The following is a 15,354-nucleotide window of genomic DNA, read 5'->3' as shown; positions in this document are numbered from 1 at the left end:
AATGACATGTCCTTTACATGTGGACTAGAGGACAAATAAATAATACATAAGGGATACCTTGGTTTATCCCAATAAATAAATAAATACAACCAAAGAAAGATTATTAATTCTAACATGTTCAAACCTAATAAGGATGAGGTCCCTTGTTTGTGGCCTCACTGTTTCATAGCTCCAAGTCAAAGGGTTTACACCTTTAAAAAAAAATAAAAAAAATCAAGCATCAAAGTGATTGCCACTAGCTATTATTATTATTATAAAATAACAAAAATTGTAATGCAAAATTTATCTACTGGAACCCTTAAAAGTAAGAGGAATGGCTGACTGCCACATCACACACCAATTTCTAAGGCCTAATGTCTTGTTTTGGCAGTAAAGTCAGATATCTATCTATCTATCTATCTATATATATATATATATAATCACTCATTTATGATTTGCTGAATTAACTAAATTATGAAGAAAGATGATGATGATACTTTTAAAATAGTTGTACAGGCTAATGTCTTGTTTCAGCAGTAAAATCAAATATGTATTTATCTATCTATCTATATATAATCACTCATTTATGTTTTGCTAAATTGATTAAATTATGAGGAAAGATGATGATGACACTTTTAAAATAGTTGTACAGGCTAAATATTTATTTGTTTTTTCTCTCTCCCATGTGCACTTTAGCTTTTTGGAATGTGATAAGTATGATTGTGGGTTATCTCTGTGAACATGATGTCCCACACAAACATGAATCTGATACTGTCAGTATAAGAATTGGATCTGCCTTGTGCTTCAAATCATAGCAACTCAACTGTCTCTCAAAATATATATTCAGAAACCCTAAAAAAACGTATCTTCATTTCTCCACTACTCAAAAGTTTCCTCCACCACACTTGCAGCTCGGCACACTCCAACAGACGCTTCCACACTCCTTGTGAGAGGAACGAGCCCAGACGAGGCCCAATGGCACCATTTCCTGCTAACACAGGTATAAATATGTTCTCAAAGAGACTAGAGCCCAAAACAAGGCAGGATTCACAGATCAATCCAACAAGTCCGCAACATTCTATCCTTTGTGCTTTCTGCACATAACAGAGAAGAGAAGAGAAGTTCGTATAAATGGCCATCTTTGGAGATAGAAGAAAAGATTACAGAAATGATCATAATGGTGACGATGATGATGATGGCTATGACTATGATGATCAAGGTCCGGATTGCAACCCATCCGTCATCCTAACTTTAGGTATCTGCTCTGTTAAAAACTGAGTTTTTCATCATTTAAATTGTCAATCACTAGATCAATCAGGTTACCTATATTTATAGGTATGCACTTCAAGTTTTGATTGTTTACTCAGACAGACTTTATCATATGACTTGCAAACTTATGAGATAAACTAATTGGAGTTGTTTATAATGTAGCAATCAAGTTAATGCAATCTCCCTGGCTGACATTGATATTTTAAGAAAACGGAGAAGCTCTAATGTGAGAAACAATGGAAAAGATGTTTGTTTGCGGATCAGATATTATCGTATTTCTATGAGGCTTTTGAAAGCGGGCGGCCACTTTTGACAGCTTAGAACGTTTAGAAGATAGCTTATGGGTTTTAACGAACTTGTATAAACTCTTGAGCTTTTGCGGATCTTTAGATAGTCTCTTTGAGAAGAATAAAAATGGGAAATGAGGTTGGAATTCCAGTTTGTATCAGTCTTTTTGTACAAATAAAATATTATAAATTGCTTGCTTTGCATCTTTCTTTTCACATAAAAACATGGCAGGATGTTTGGCGACTTTCACTGTTTCATCTGATTAGTTATTGATGCAAAATCAAAACTGAACCATTGCCTTCAAGATCCTAAATGGGCCAATCTCTATATGGCATGCTAACGATTATAGATTAATAGAATTTAACATTGTCCTAGATAAAGGTGACGATGGTGAAATTTATCTCACGCACACCTTTTGTTTTTGTTTCGATAGATATACATCTTAACATTGTTCTACATAAAGGTTGAGATGGTGCAAATTGGATATGACATTTTGATCTACATCTTTTAAATTATAATATAAGTATTGTTCAGATTTAATTTTTAATTTTTTAAATTGTAAAAATAATTTAGATTCGAAAAATTTAATCAGTATGTGATAATTGAAAAAAGATTGAGATGTAATATTTAAAGTTTATTTTATTTTATTAAAGTTCATATAGAGGGAAAAATTTTAATTCATGTATAATATCTAAACTTTCAAAAGTCAATCTAGTATAAAAAGTCCTATTGTTCAATGTATTATCATTATCTTTAATATCCACATCACATCTAACATATAAATTCACTAATTATGACCAAGAATGTTTCTTTGTACATACTATAACATACTACTACTAATAGATTTAACTATATATAATGTGTATTGAACCTATTAAAAAAAAATGAAACTTACATACTAAGCTAAAAATAAATAAAAAATTAAGAGACAAGTTTCCACATATGCATATCATTATTATCAACTTATGACATTACAAAGAAAAGTAAAGAGTTCTTATTGTTCATCTTGGAATCTATATGTCACTCTGTAAGTACTTGCAACATGAGGGAGAAAGTATCACTGGGGCATTTTACTATGCAACCACATATCTAACAAGCCGTAGTAATTCTCATAGCCTATAGCTTCTACTAACTTAGTATAACACTTTAATAGGTTTGCATATGAAGTCTTATGACCTAACTAATGCTAGCACATGCTATTGTACACATTTGAAAGGATTAATGTCATGTATTTATCATGCAATTAAAATCTTCACCCTATTTGACTTGGTACAAATCTCCTCTAGGCTAAGATAGACTAGTTTAGATACTAACTAGGATCGACGTTTATTAGTATTATCATTTTAGCACATGAACATAGTTGGCTAAAGACCTCTTTAATTTAGTACTTAAACCTTGACATGGTAGTCCTTAAGGTCCATGTGAACTACCCATCATTCCTATGCATTTAAGACTAAATTAGTTTTCTTCCTATTTTTTGAAATTGTATTTAACTTCTTCTAATGATTATAGAGTTGTACAAAATTTCCCTTATTCTTATAAACTCACAAAGATTCTAAATGCATTCATGATGCAGGAGCATCCAATGGCATAAAGGAAAACCCATATTACCCAAAAATATTCTTAGTGTTAGTTTCTACTTAATGTGTTTGTATTTTTGGATACCCATTTGGTCCAACTAGAGATTTCAACTCTCATAGTTACATTATTGGTTTTCTAGGTTAGTGTTCTTGAGCACCTCAGGATATGTGCTAGTATAGAAAATAGGTTATTTTGTAATTGAGTCATAACTATGATGAGTTATAGGGTTTAAGTTGGAGGGATGATTGCACTTTTAATTTAAAGCATTCTCAAAAAAGAATTAGGTCAAAAGGCTTTAAGATTTTAAGGGTTATTGTAGTTTTAAGTTGCCTAGAGACCCTATAAGAGTGCTTCAAAGTTATCTTTGAGGCACTAAATGGCCTCATTCAGGCCCAAAAAATGGGGGATAAACATAGCTATTCAATTGGGATATAACGCACTTGAAGAGCTTTCCAAAAATGTTATGCCTCCCAAAAGTTGGACTACCATTTTTGGATTCTTCTAATTTTGCACTCATTTCTAACATGTCTTCTAGAACCTTCTACTTTGGTGGTGGATTCCAAATGGAATATTCTAAAATGTATTCCTAACCCTAAACCTAATTCAATTTACTTAAGGTCATTTTTTGCATTATAAAGGCAATTTTTGTGAAGTTTGGGAGAAGGTGTTATAAGAGAGGTTTTTCTCTAGAATCTAACTATATTCTAAGCCCATAGGACATGTAGTTGAGTTTTTTTCTCTGCACTAAATATAGTAGCATATCATTTATGATAATAAGATTCTCCTTTTCCTATTGTGTTCATTTTGTTTTGGATTATGCACTCATCAATTCATTACAAACATAAAAGCATGAACTAGTTGTGTTACATCAACTATTTCAATTTCCAAAAAGAAATTCATTGTACAATTATTTAATCAGCCTTGTTAGACTTACTATTATTAACTCCTTCAAATAATTATAACATAAGAGACTTTTTAATATCTTGTTTAATAATAAATACTAAAAGGAATTTTTAATGTTTGAGTTTTTTGAAAGTAAAACCAACCCTAGACTAATTTATTTTCAAAGGATGGGTTAAAAATTTGAATAAGCTAAGATTCATTCTTGGTCTTCTAGCTCTACCATGGTAAGACTAACTTAGAGCACTTCGGAGTTTAATATGATTTATCTTTTCCTTTTCTATTCTTTTAACTAGTATTGATGTTTATAGTCACTAAATAATGATTCATATTGGTTCACTCTTCAAAATCCTTAAATAATATTAATTTATTGTTCCTTTACTCACTAGTGACTATTATGAAATTTCCAAGCAATTCATTATGCTACTTAAAATTAAGAAGAAGTATTTTTTTTTTTTAGACTGGACAAAATATTAATATCCTGAAGGATTCAACACCTTCCATCCTCTATATCTGTTGTGTTTCTAATTTACTAAGCTTGAATATTCCTTATATAGCTTTCATATAGCTATAAATTAAATTAGTTGCATAAAAGGCTAAGTCAATAATCCTTTCATACATAACAATAATGGTTGATAACATTTAATTTTGAAATGAGATTTACAAGCTTTGAGTGGGAAAATGGACCCATGGATGGTAGCAAAGGTGAGTTTTTCAATGGTGGAGATTCAGAATCTTTGAAAGATTTGTTGTATAATGTGTTAAGGATGGTAGGCGAGGTGAACCTTTCAATATATCAATTGAATTTAACTCCAATTTTTATTTCCAAAAATTATTAGACCTTTTGTGGATCCTTCTCAACTTTCCATGGGAGGTCCTTGTTATTTTGTGGTTAGGTTGCCAGGTTTTATAGCCTATGAATGGAAAGATCTATCTTGGGAGAAGATACTTGTAGAAAAGGGTAGTGTCTCTATAGTAAAGTTTGAGGAAGGTATTTGTATTCATATCCTCAATCATTCCCTTCATAGAACTCTAGCTAAGATGGCTTCCTCCTTAGTTAGAAAGTTGAGAGGGAGAAGGCTCAACATTACTTTCATTATTATTTTTCCTTCTCTTGTAAGGGATACTTTTTTAATATTATACATTATTATAGCCATTTTTTCTTGGTTAAGCATCCCCTCCATATATACAAATAAACTAGGATTTGATCTGATATCCCATCTTTCTAGGTTTGTTTCCACCTAGGTCCACCTTTCAAGATTTCCCTTGGAAATATAGGATAAGGAAGCCTTGTAAGGTGTAGCTAACACTTTGAAAGAGTTTCTTAGAGTGGATTGTATCACTTAAAATTAGACTTAGTTTTTTATGCCTAGTTTTGTGTCTCAAAAATCCCTAGCTTCATTCTCTCTTCTTAGTGGGCCTTAAATTGAGGTTGGTTTTAGTGGTTTAGTTTATCGAGTATAAACATGCAATAATTTTTTTTTCATAATTATTCTTCTTCTAAAAACTTGATTCTAGATTTCCCTAAAGAAATCAAGCCTTCTCTTCCTAGTCTTGTCCCTCTTGTTGGGAAAAGTGTGTTGGGGTTGGGCCCTAATTCTGTCCATATTCCTTCTATTATTGTTGTTTCCTCTAAGGTTGGTCTATATTTGGCCCTATTTGTGGAATTACTAGCCTCATACTCTTGTGCCATGTCAGGGACACCCTCATTGTCATTGGAGTCTACCATTCCTCCTAATATTTTTCTTCCATTGTCTCCCCTTCTTCCCTCTTCTCCCCCTAACTCTATTCCTCATTCTCATCTTCCTAGACTTTCCTCCTTTCCCTATTCCTCCTCTTCCACTCTCAGTAGCCTTTTAGTTGTTGCCTACCTAGTCCACCACCCCCCCAACCCGCCCTTTCCCATCCTTAGCCCTGACCCTTCTCTTCTTAAGATTTGAAAGTTTGTGGATGTTGGTATTGTTCCATAGCATGAAAGAAATTTGAGTTAAGACTAGAGATGGAGATGCCACATATAAATGTTCATAATGGGAATCAGAGCACTCTCAAGAAGTTCTTCTCAAAATTCTCTTCCTAATGGTTGTTGTCTCCTAAAATATCAAGGGTATTAATAACCCTCATCAATATATTTTGATGAATAATCTAATAAAATATTTTAATTCTAATGTTATGTTTCTCCAAGAGACTAAGATATATAGTGAATATTACTCTGTTTCTAGTAAGCTTATATGACCTTTTGCCCAAGTCATTATCATGGATGATGATGGTTCCTCTAGAGGGTTTACAATTTTTTGGAAACCTAACTTCATTTTTGTTACCTGTATCAACTAGGCTAAGCACTCTAAAAATGTTTCCTTCCCCCATTCCTAGCTTGGGTTAAGGTTGATTTTAATTAATGTTTACTCTCCTAATTCTATTGCCTAAGGAAAAGGTTCAATCTGATAGATGTTGGGAACTTATTTCTACTTATCATTATGATGGTCATTGGGGGTTCCAACATGCCTCTATATCCATCTAAGAAACAAGGAGGTAATAGGGATTTATTGGACTTCATACAAGAATTTCATGGTTTTTTTATGTATCGTAACCTTATTGATGTGAAATTATAGGGTAGTTTCTACACTTGGTGTAATAGGCACTCTAGCGATCAACTTATCTAGGTGAAGCTGGACATATATTTACTTTTCAATATTGGGATAGTTTTAATGATATCTTTGTCTCCTTTATTTTTATATTTGGTTTTGACCGCCACTCTTTCCACTTTAAATGGAATCCTAAGACTATTTTAGACATTTGAAGTTATGTGGAACCAAAATCTTTACTTCTTTTCTTTTCTTTTAAGAAGTTTTGGAGTGTTAAATTAAAGGGTACTAATATGTTCAAAATGGTTTGTAAATTAAAAAAATTTAGAAGCAATCTTAGATATTATAACAAGTACACTTTTGATAATATGTTCAAAATGGTTTGTAAATTAAAAAAATTTAGAAGCAATCTTAGATATTGTAACAATTACACTTTTACTTTTGAAGAAAAAGTAAAAATGAAGTCTAAACAATAGATGAATTAGAAGGATGCAAAATTTTTCTACTAGGATATGAATAGAGATAAAGAGGAAGAGATCCCTTTAGATGATTTGAGTTCATATCATTAATAAAAGATCTAAACCTTTTGTATGACCATAATACAAGATTATAGAGGATGATCATAATAGGAGATTCTTTCATCATTCTTCTTTGAAACAGAAAAAATTTAATCTTATCAAGGAACTTATTTTCACTATTAGAAGCCTTACCTCCTTGTCTAATAGTAAAAATGAATTTGTTGGCTACTTTAAGGATCTTTTGAACTAACCTCCTCCTTATGACCTAACTTAGAAGACTTATGCAACTTTGTTCTAGACTATACTCCTATCTGCATCCTACTTGAGGATAATGTACTTACGGAGAGACCTTTCACATTTCAAGAAGTGAAGGTTGTCATCTTTTCTCTTAGCCTTCTTAAATTCATAAGTTTGAATGGGCTCCCTCCCTTTTTCTTCCAAAAATACTGAGAAGTAGTCGGGAAATAGTTTTTTGCTCAACTAAATCTTTCTTTTTCCTTAAGTAACCTATCCTTAAGGAATTGAATAATATAATCAGCATTATTATTCCTAAAGTGGCAAGAGCTGAAAAATGAGGGATTTTTGACTTATCAAACTTTTTAATAATATTTATAAAATATTTTTTAAATTTTAGGTTTCAAGACTAAAATATTTTCTAGATTAACTTATTCACTCTCATCAAAAACATTTTATTCCTTGAAAAAAAATTATTCTCACTATGCATGAAGTTCTTCACTCTATGGAGAAAGGCAAGAAAGGAAATATGATCTAAAAAGTAGACATTTTGAAAGTCTATGACATAGTCTCATGGGAATTTCTTATGGCTATTTTGCAAAAAGTTGGGTTTATAGGTAGCATCCATAGTTTCGTGAGAATTTATAATGGCCATTTTGAAAAAAGTTGGGTTTAGAGGTAGAATCCTTAATCTCTTGGAAATTTTTTTTGAAACTCCTAAATTTTTGGGGCTCATTAATGGCTCTTCAAAAGGATTTTTGAGGTTTCTAGTGGTTTTAGGAAAGTTTATCCTCTATCACTCTACTTATTCATTATTTTAGTTGATGTTCTTGGTAGAAAAACTTGTTGATTAGTATATAATGGTGTGGTCAAAGGTTTTAGACCTTCCTTTTCCCTTGTAATTGTTTCCCACCAATAATTTGTTGACAATACACTTTTTTTTCTAGGGAAGCTACTATTGCAAATGCCAAGGACCAAAAATCTCTCATCACATTTTTTCTTTAGTTTATCAAAGGCTAAAATTTTGGAAAAGTATTATTTTCTTCTTTAGTACTCTGAGAAGGCTACACACTTAGATTAATGACTTGTCCTATTTCAAAATTTCTTATCTTCCTTCTATTTATTTGAGTATTTCTTTGTCTATAGGAAAAAATGATAATTCTATTTGGTCCAATCTACTTGAGAGAATCCAATAGAAGCTAACAATCTGAAATGGTGCTCTCCTTAGCGATGTTGGAAAGCTTCAAATGCATATAGTTGTTATTAAAAGTACTTCACAATACATTATGGGTATTTCATATTTGGATTTCATAGGCTAAGAAAATGGATGTTATTAAGAAAATATAATTTATATTAGTTTCTATTGTGAAAAAAAAAATTGCATTTCCTTATTCAATTGGGATACTGTCTAGACTTTTCCACGAAATAGGGAGGCCCTAATGTTAGAGATATACATTTATTTAATATTTCTCTATTAACTAAGGTCAACTAGAAATTTATGAGCTTAGGAATAGATTAGACTCGTAAATTATGAGGTTCAAGTATTTAAACAATCATAAGGAGTTCATTCTTCTTAAAGACAATATCTTGATTGGTTCCAACATATAGAATAATTTTCAATAAATCATCCAAGAAATACCTCTCGACTAAAGGTTATTTCAAATAGACTGGTAATAGCCATGATGTGGATTTATGGTTGGAGAAGATGGAGTGGGATAGGACTAGGATGGAATCTAGGCCAACCAACCTCCTTTGCACTTTCAATTGAAGTTTCTTTCTATAAAAAATGTGTTGGTTATCCATCTAGGAAACAAGGTCAATGATTATTGATATGTCTTGGTTGTTCCCCCAAAGTGGAAAATTAACAATAGTTCATTTGAGAGTGGACTTAAAAGGATTTCTTTAGATTTAGTTAGTTCTCTATCCTCTCTTAGGTTCTAGGAAATTCACCATATTATTATCTACATGAATCCAATTCTAGATTATGTCCAGTAAAATCACCATTTGATCTCTTGTCCCCCTATTAGCCTCAAGAGTTTGACTAGATTAAGATTTGGAAGATGAAATACTGCCTAAATCAAATTTTTCTAGTGGACTATTTTCCACAAAAAGATCATCACTATACACAATTTGCAAAAAAAAGAGAAATTTAATCACTTAACAAATGTATCTTATATGTACATGAAGAAGAAACTATGTCTTATTTTATTTTTTCTTCTTTTATTGCTTGGGAAAATAGATAGTGCATTCTAGCCCTATTTGAATTCCAATGAAACTAGATTAATACTTATGGGGAGCTTCAAAGGAAACCCTTTTTTGTAGGATTCTTAGCTAGACCTTACCTCTTAGGTCTATTCTAGGACACTTTTGGATTCCTTGTGCATCACTTTAGTTACCCTCCTCCTTACAAAATACTATAGGCTTCTAATATCCAAGCCACAAGAAACTCACCATCAAGGTTGATCGTTTTAAAAAATACTATAGGCTTCTAATCTCAAAGTCTCTCCAACTCTTCAAAAATCCAATTTTAGAATTCCCACATGGATGGATGGGTCTTAGCCATTTAGATTTCAATCCTCTTGGTGATTTTTCCCTAACTCTTTCCATTTCTTCCTACTCAATCTCTCCAAATCCCTAAAAAATAGGGATGGGTAAAAGCACAAACTCGTGTCAACCTTTTGTAAAGGAAAAGGCTAACAAAAGTATAACTATTCACCTTCAATGACATAAAACTAGTATCATTATTTAGAATTTGAAAATGAAGTAAACTAATGAAATGTGTAGAAATGGAAAAAGTTTAGGATTATAATTTTTAATAATTATTTGGAATTAGATGTGATATATTTTCCTAATTTTCATAGATGACTTTTTAGTTGCTGAAAAATGCTGAAAATTAGGCGTTTAGTTCCCATCACAAAACTATATGAAAATAAACTTATTTCCATTTAAGCTTGGACTATGTTATATATAACATATATAGCTAGAAGAATTAAATATAAAAATTGACTTTAGACCTATATTTTGTCTTTTATAATGATTCAAATTTCAACTTGCCTAAAATTGATAGTTTTCATCTCCCACCACTATTTTGAAAACAAATCTATTCTAACCAAAAGAAAAATTATACATTCTTGAAGAGGACTCTCTCCTCTAGAACGTCATATAATTTTTAATTTTTTTAATATGATTTAATATTTTTTTCTTTCCCAAAATTGACATCTTTTCAAGTGTTAAAATACATGCTTGTAGAATTTTTTAATTAGAATATAGTATATCTAATTAAAACACTATAAACTCTATATGAGAATATCTGTGACTTTGAGATCTATAAAATGGTGTTTATATGCTACTAAAAATATATCATAAAAAATATTAAGAGTTATTGAAATGTCAATTTTTTCACATAATTTTATTTCTTTAGTAATTGGATATAAACTAGTATAAAACATGGATTTAATAGACATTTCCAATTGGAAAAGTGTCAAAACATATATAACTTAGCTAGAATGAATTTAAATGGACCGTATGTTTGAAAAAATTTATTTTTGGATAGAAATACTCAAATTCAATCGTTCTAATAAGTCAGCTTAAAAGGTGACACAAATTTGTACTTTTACCTAGCTAGTAGGCCAAGTTGCCCTAATTAGGTCTCATAATGCAGTTTTGCCAAATTGCTCAAAAATTCCGTTAAGGACCCTTGGAAAAAATCACCATACTAGATACCCTTCTGGAAAGGCTACAATATTTTGTTTGTCTCAAGTGCCCTATGTGTCCCTAAACCACTAACCCTAAACTAGCCTAAATGCTTAGCGTTAGTAACACATTAGGATTTTTTCTCTTGTTCTTTATTGATAGAGGTTCAAACTCATTAGCTTTGCTAGGGTTTAACACATTCACTAACAACTTCTACATCAAAATTCCACACTCCTTAATACATCTACCCATATTTCACTCCATTATTTAGCCTCTTGCTCCTAGCTAGATGCTTGTTGACTCGCCTAGGGAAAGGTGCTAAAAATAAGAAACCATACTTTTCAGCCTCTAAATTTAGTATTTATACTATATAATGAGTTTCCTTCCATGTTCCAATAGGCTCTGATAGTTTTGTTGTGGGATTTTATGGAACAAGCATTTTTGTCTTCCTCACTCTAGATGAACTAGTGACCTGGCCAAAGAAGAAATATTTTTTTTAAACACTACAAATGGAATCAAAAGAACCTAAGAATGCACACTGAGAAAGTTATTACATAATTCTAACTAACTAACATGTACAAAGTTGGTGATTAATCCATTAAATCAAAGTTGCTCCACTTGAAAGTAGAAATGTGACAATGAATTCACATTTAAACAATTTTATATATTCCTAAAAAACATAAATTATGTTCACAAAAACACCAACTATTCAAAAATTTCCATAACTACTAGGAGTCATCATGCAACTTTTCAAGAAATTTTGTCAATGAAAACTTTGACAATTTTTTGTATCATTGCTTCAATCTTGCCTTAGACCTTCCAAATTTGTGTCTTGGGACCAAGATAAACTCCCTATTATCTCCCTACATGTTTCATGATTCATCTATCCATTTTGGAGGATCCATGGCTAAATTTTCCCACCTAGTTGTAACATAAAAAATTTTGGCAATATGAGAAATTTTGTCTCAACATTTAACAACTAACTCTCAACTTCTATACTAGACATCTTAAATGCCTAAAACACTATTAGGAATCTTGGTACCTTATTAATCACTGGTGGTTTGGCTAAAACATGACAAGCCAAAATTGACCTAGGAGAGCTAGGGTTTCAAATGGCCTACCCTAGGTGCTCCTGCACGATTCTCCCCTACAAAGAAGAAGTGAAGTTACTCTTGAAGACACAAGATCTTTATTGATGAATAATTTCTTAAACTTACTCTTAGCTACCCAAGTAGCCTCTAATTTGGGTAGGGCTTCCCATTTTATAAGGTACTCTATGAAGACTCCATGTCTTTTTTTTCTTCTTCACTCTAGAATCTAATATCTTCTATTCCTTAGGTTGTTCCTTATGTGATATAGAGACCTCAATCAGGTCCATTCCTATCTTTGTATCATGTTTCTTCTTTGAAACATCTAGACCTTCATACTTTATTAGGCCTTGTACACTGAAGACTAGTGAGATAGCTAACTCTATAAGTAACTCCACCTTGAAATCATTTTGTCCATAATTCTCCAAAACCTTAAATGGTCCTATTATTCATTTCTGAAGCTTTCTTTAGATTCCCTTATACAACCTATCTTTTTTGAGATGTATCATTAACAAATCCCCTACTTCAAATTGCAATTACTTATTTTTCTCATCCACTTTGGCTTTTAGTTTCTGATTAGCCTCTATTACTATTTTCTTAACCTTGTCATGGACCTCCTCCATGGATTGAGAAAAGTCTTCAACATGTCATGTCTCCACATTCCCTAAGTTTTCACACAACTCTTGGGTGTATCCCATTTAAACTTTCTCAAACAAACTTTTTCTAGTAACCCTGGTTACACTATTATTATAACCAAATTTAGCTTGGGATAAGACTTGATCCCACATTTGACTGTACTCTTTAGTCAAGTATTAATAGGTTTTCCAACACCCTATTAATGACCTTTTTTGGCCATATATTTTTGGATGGTATGTTGACCCAAAAGACAAGTTGATGCCTAGTTTCTTCCACAAGGTCTTCCAAAATTGACCCATGAATGTCACATCTCTGTGTAACACAATGCTCAAAGGAAATCCATATATTCGCACTACCTCCTTAAAGAAAAGATGATTTATGTGACTGGCATCATGAGTTTTCTTGCAAGGTATAAAATGCCTCATTTTGCTAAATGTATCTACAACTAGAAACACATTGTCAAAGTCAAGGTTAGTTCTAGGTAACCCAACAATAAAATCCATGCTAATGCATTCCCATGGCTTATTTGGTATTGGAAGTGGCTAATATAGTCCCACATTAGTAGCACCCCCTTTACTCTTTGTCAAATTCCTCATTCCTCAACATATTTCCATAGATCTCTCTACATCCTAGGCCAATAGTAGAACCCATGAACCAACTCTATTGTCTTGTTGAGTCCAAAATGTCCACTAAGACTCCCATTATGCTTCTCCTATATCAAATTCTTCCTCATGGACCCTCTAGCTATAAACAATTGATTATCCTTGAAGAGAAATCTATTTTGTAAAGTGTAGTCAGCATATTGACTATGGAAATGATTTTTAAACTCTACACATACCTTGTAGGTTTCTAAAAAGTCCTTATCATCCTTATAGAGTTCCTTTAATCTTTTTAATCCAATGCTCTGCAACTGAAATTCGCTAATAGTGAGAAATTTCCTACTAAGTGATATGCTACCTTATTATTTTATCCCTTCTTGTGCTTGATAATGAAGGTGTAGGCTTGAAGAAACTTCACCCACTTGATGTGCCTATGACTGATTTTTCCTTGTGTGTTGATGAAATTTAGGGCCTAGTTATCTATATATAACTCTTTAGGCATTAGATAATGCCTCCACTTCTTGAGGGCTTTCACCAATGCATTTAACTCCAAATCTTAAGAAGAGTATTTTTTCTTGGCCTCATTTAAATAACTTTCAATAAAAAAAAATCACTGGTCTACCTTCTTGGCTAAGTGCTTCCCCTAGTGCAATAATACTTACATCACACTCTATAATGAATAGCTTCTAAAATATTGGAAGGACTAAGATAATTTGGGTTTTCACTTTTTTCTTCAATGCTCCAAACCCCTTGTTGGCTACATTAGTCCACTTAAACTTGGTTTTCAACCCTTCTTTTTATGGTATCTAGGACTGGTGCACAAACCTCACTAAACACCCTTATAAACTTCACATAATATTGATCCAAACCATGGAAATTCCTTACCATTGTCCTTGACTTTGGAGTAGGTCAACTCAAAATAGCTTCTACCTTTCTTTGATCCATTTTTAGTCTTCCTTGTGCAACCACAAACCCTAAGTATACCAACTTATACTTCATAAATTCACATTATTTCTAGATTTATTGCTAATTTCTCTCCATGTAGCCTTTTCAACACAACCTCTAGGTGCTTCAAGTGTTCCTCCTTGGTTTTACTAAATATGAGTATATCATCTAGATATACCACTACAAATGTACCTACATATTCTATGAGAACTTCATTTATCAACCTCATGAATGTGCTAGGTGCATTATTAAGCCCAAAGGGCATTATCAACAATTCATATAGACAATCTATGCTTTTGAATGTTGTTTTACATTCATCTCCCTCCTTAACTTTGATTTGGTGATAACCACTTTTTAGGTTTATCTTAGTAAAATATCTTGCTTCTCACAATCCATGAGATCTTCTATCCTAGGAATAGGAAACCTATACCTAATAGTTATCCTATTTATTTCTCTTGAATTAGTACATAGTCTCTACTCACCTCCCTTTTAGGGGCTAGTACCATTGGTATTGCACATGGACTGGTCCTCTTTCATATCAAACTTTGGTCAAGAAACTCTTGCACTTGTCTTGGAATCTCCTTTTTCTAATCTGGAGTCATTTATAGGCAATTATTTTAGGTAAGGATGCCCTTGGTATGAATTAAATTTGATGGCTAATGGCTCTTTTTGGTGAAAATGTAGTAAGACTCCCATCATTGACTATGTCTTTGAACTATTCAAGCAATTTTTCCATCTTTGTAGGTAATGATTATGTGATTGGCTTGGTTTCCTCCTTGGGTTTCACCACAATGGAAACCTCATCTTATTTTTCTCCTTCTTTATATCACTCAAAATCTCCTTTCCACTAACTAACAACATATTAGGAGTTATTATTTTTGTATCATCATCTTCAACTATTGACTAAATATGATAAGTGACCCCATTCTTCTTAAAAGAATAGGATTTCTTCTCTCCATTATGGATGGACTTCTTGTCATACTATTATGGTCTTCCCAATAGAAAGTAGCAAGCACCAATGGGAAATATGTCACACAAAATC

General features: G+C 32.1%; 1 long non-coding RNA gene across 1 annotated transcript; it reads left to right on the top strand.

The window, feature by feature from the left end:
- The first annotated feature begins 825 nt into the window (after window positions 1–825).
- LOC149533499 (uncharacterized) lies at window positions 826–1,739 on the top strand. The gene is made up of 2 exons (XR_016357508.1): window positions 826–1,234; window positions 1,411–1,739. It is a non-coding gene; the product is annotated as an uncharacterized LOC149533499 (long non-coding RNA).
- Window positions 1,740–15,354: the final 13,615 nt, after the last annotated feature.

This window comes from Cupressus sempervirens, chromosome 10 (genome assembly GCF_028749045.1).
Source record: "Cupressus sempervirens isolate cs-2001-9-10 chromosome 10, ASM2874904v1, whole genome shotgun sequence".
In the NCBI taxonomy this organism is placed as follows: domain Eukaryota; kingdom Viridiplantae; phylum Streptophyta; class Pinopsida; order Cupressales; family Cupressaceae; genus Cupressus; species Cupressus sempervirens.
The sequence above is the reverse complement of the archived record's forward strand: the minus strand, read 5'-3'. Positions and strand labels throughout refer to the sequence as shown.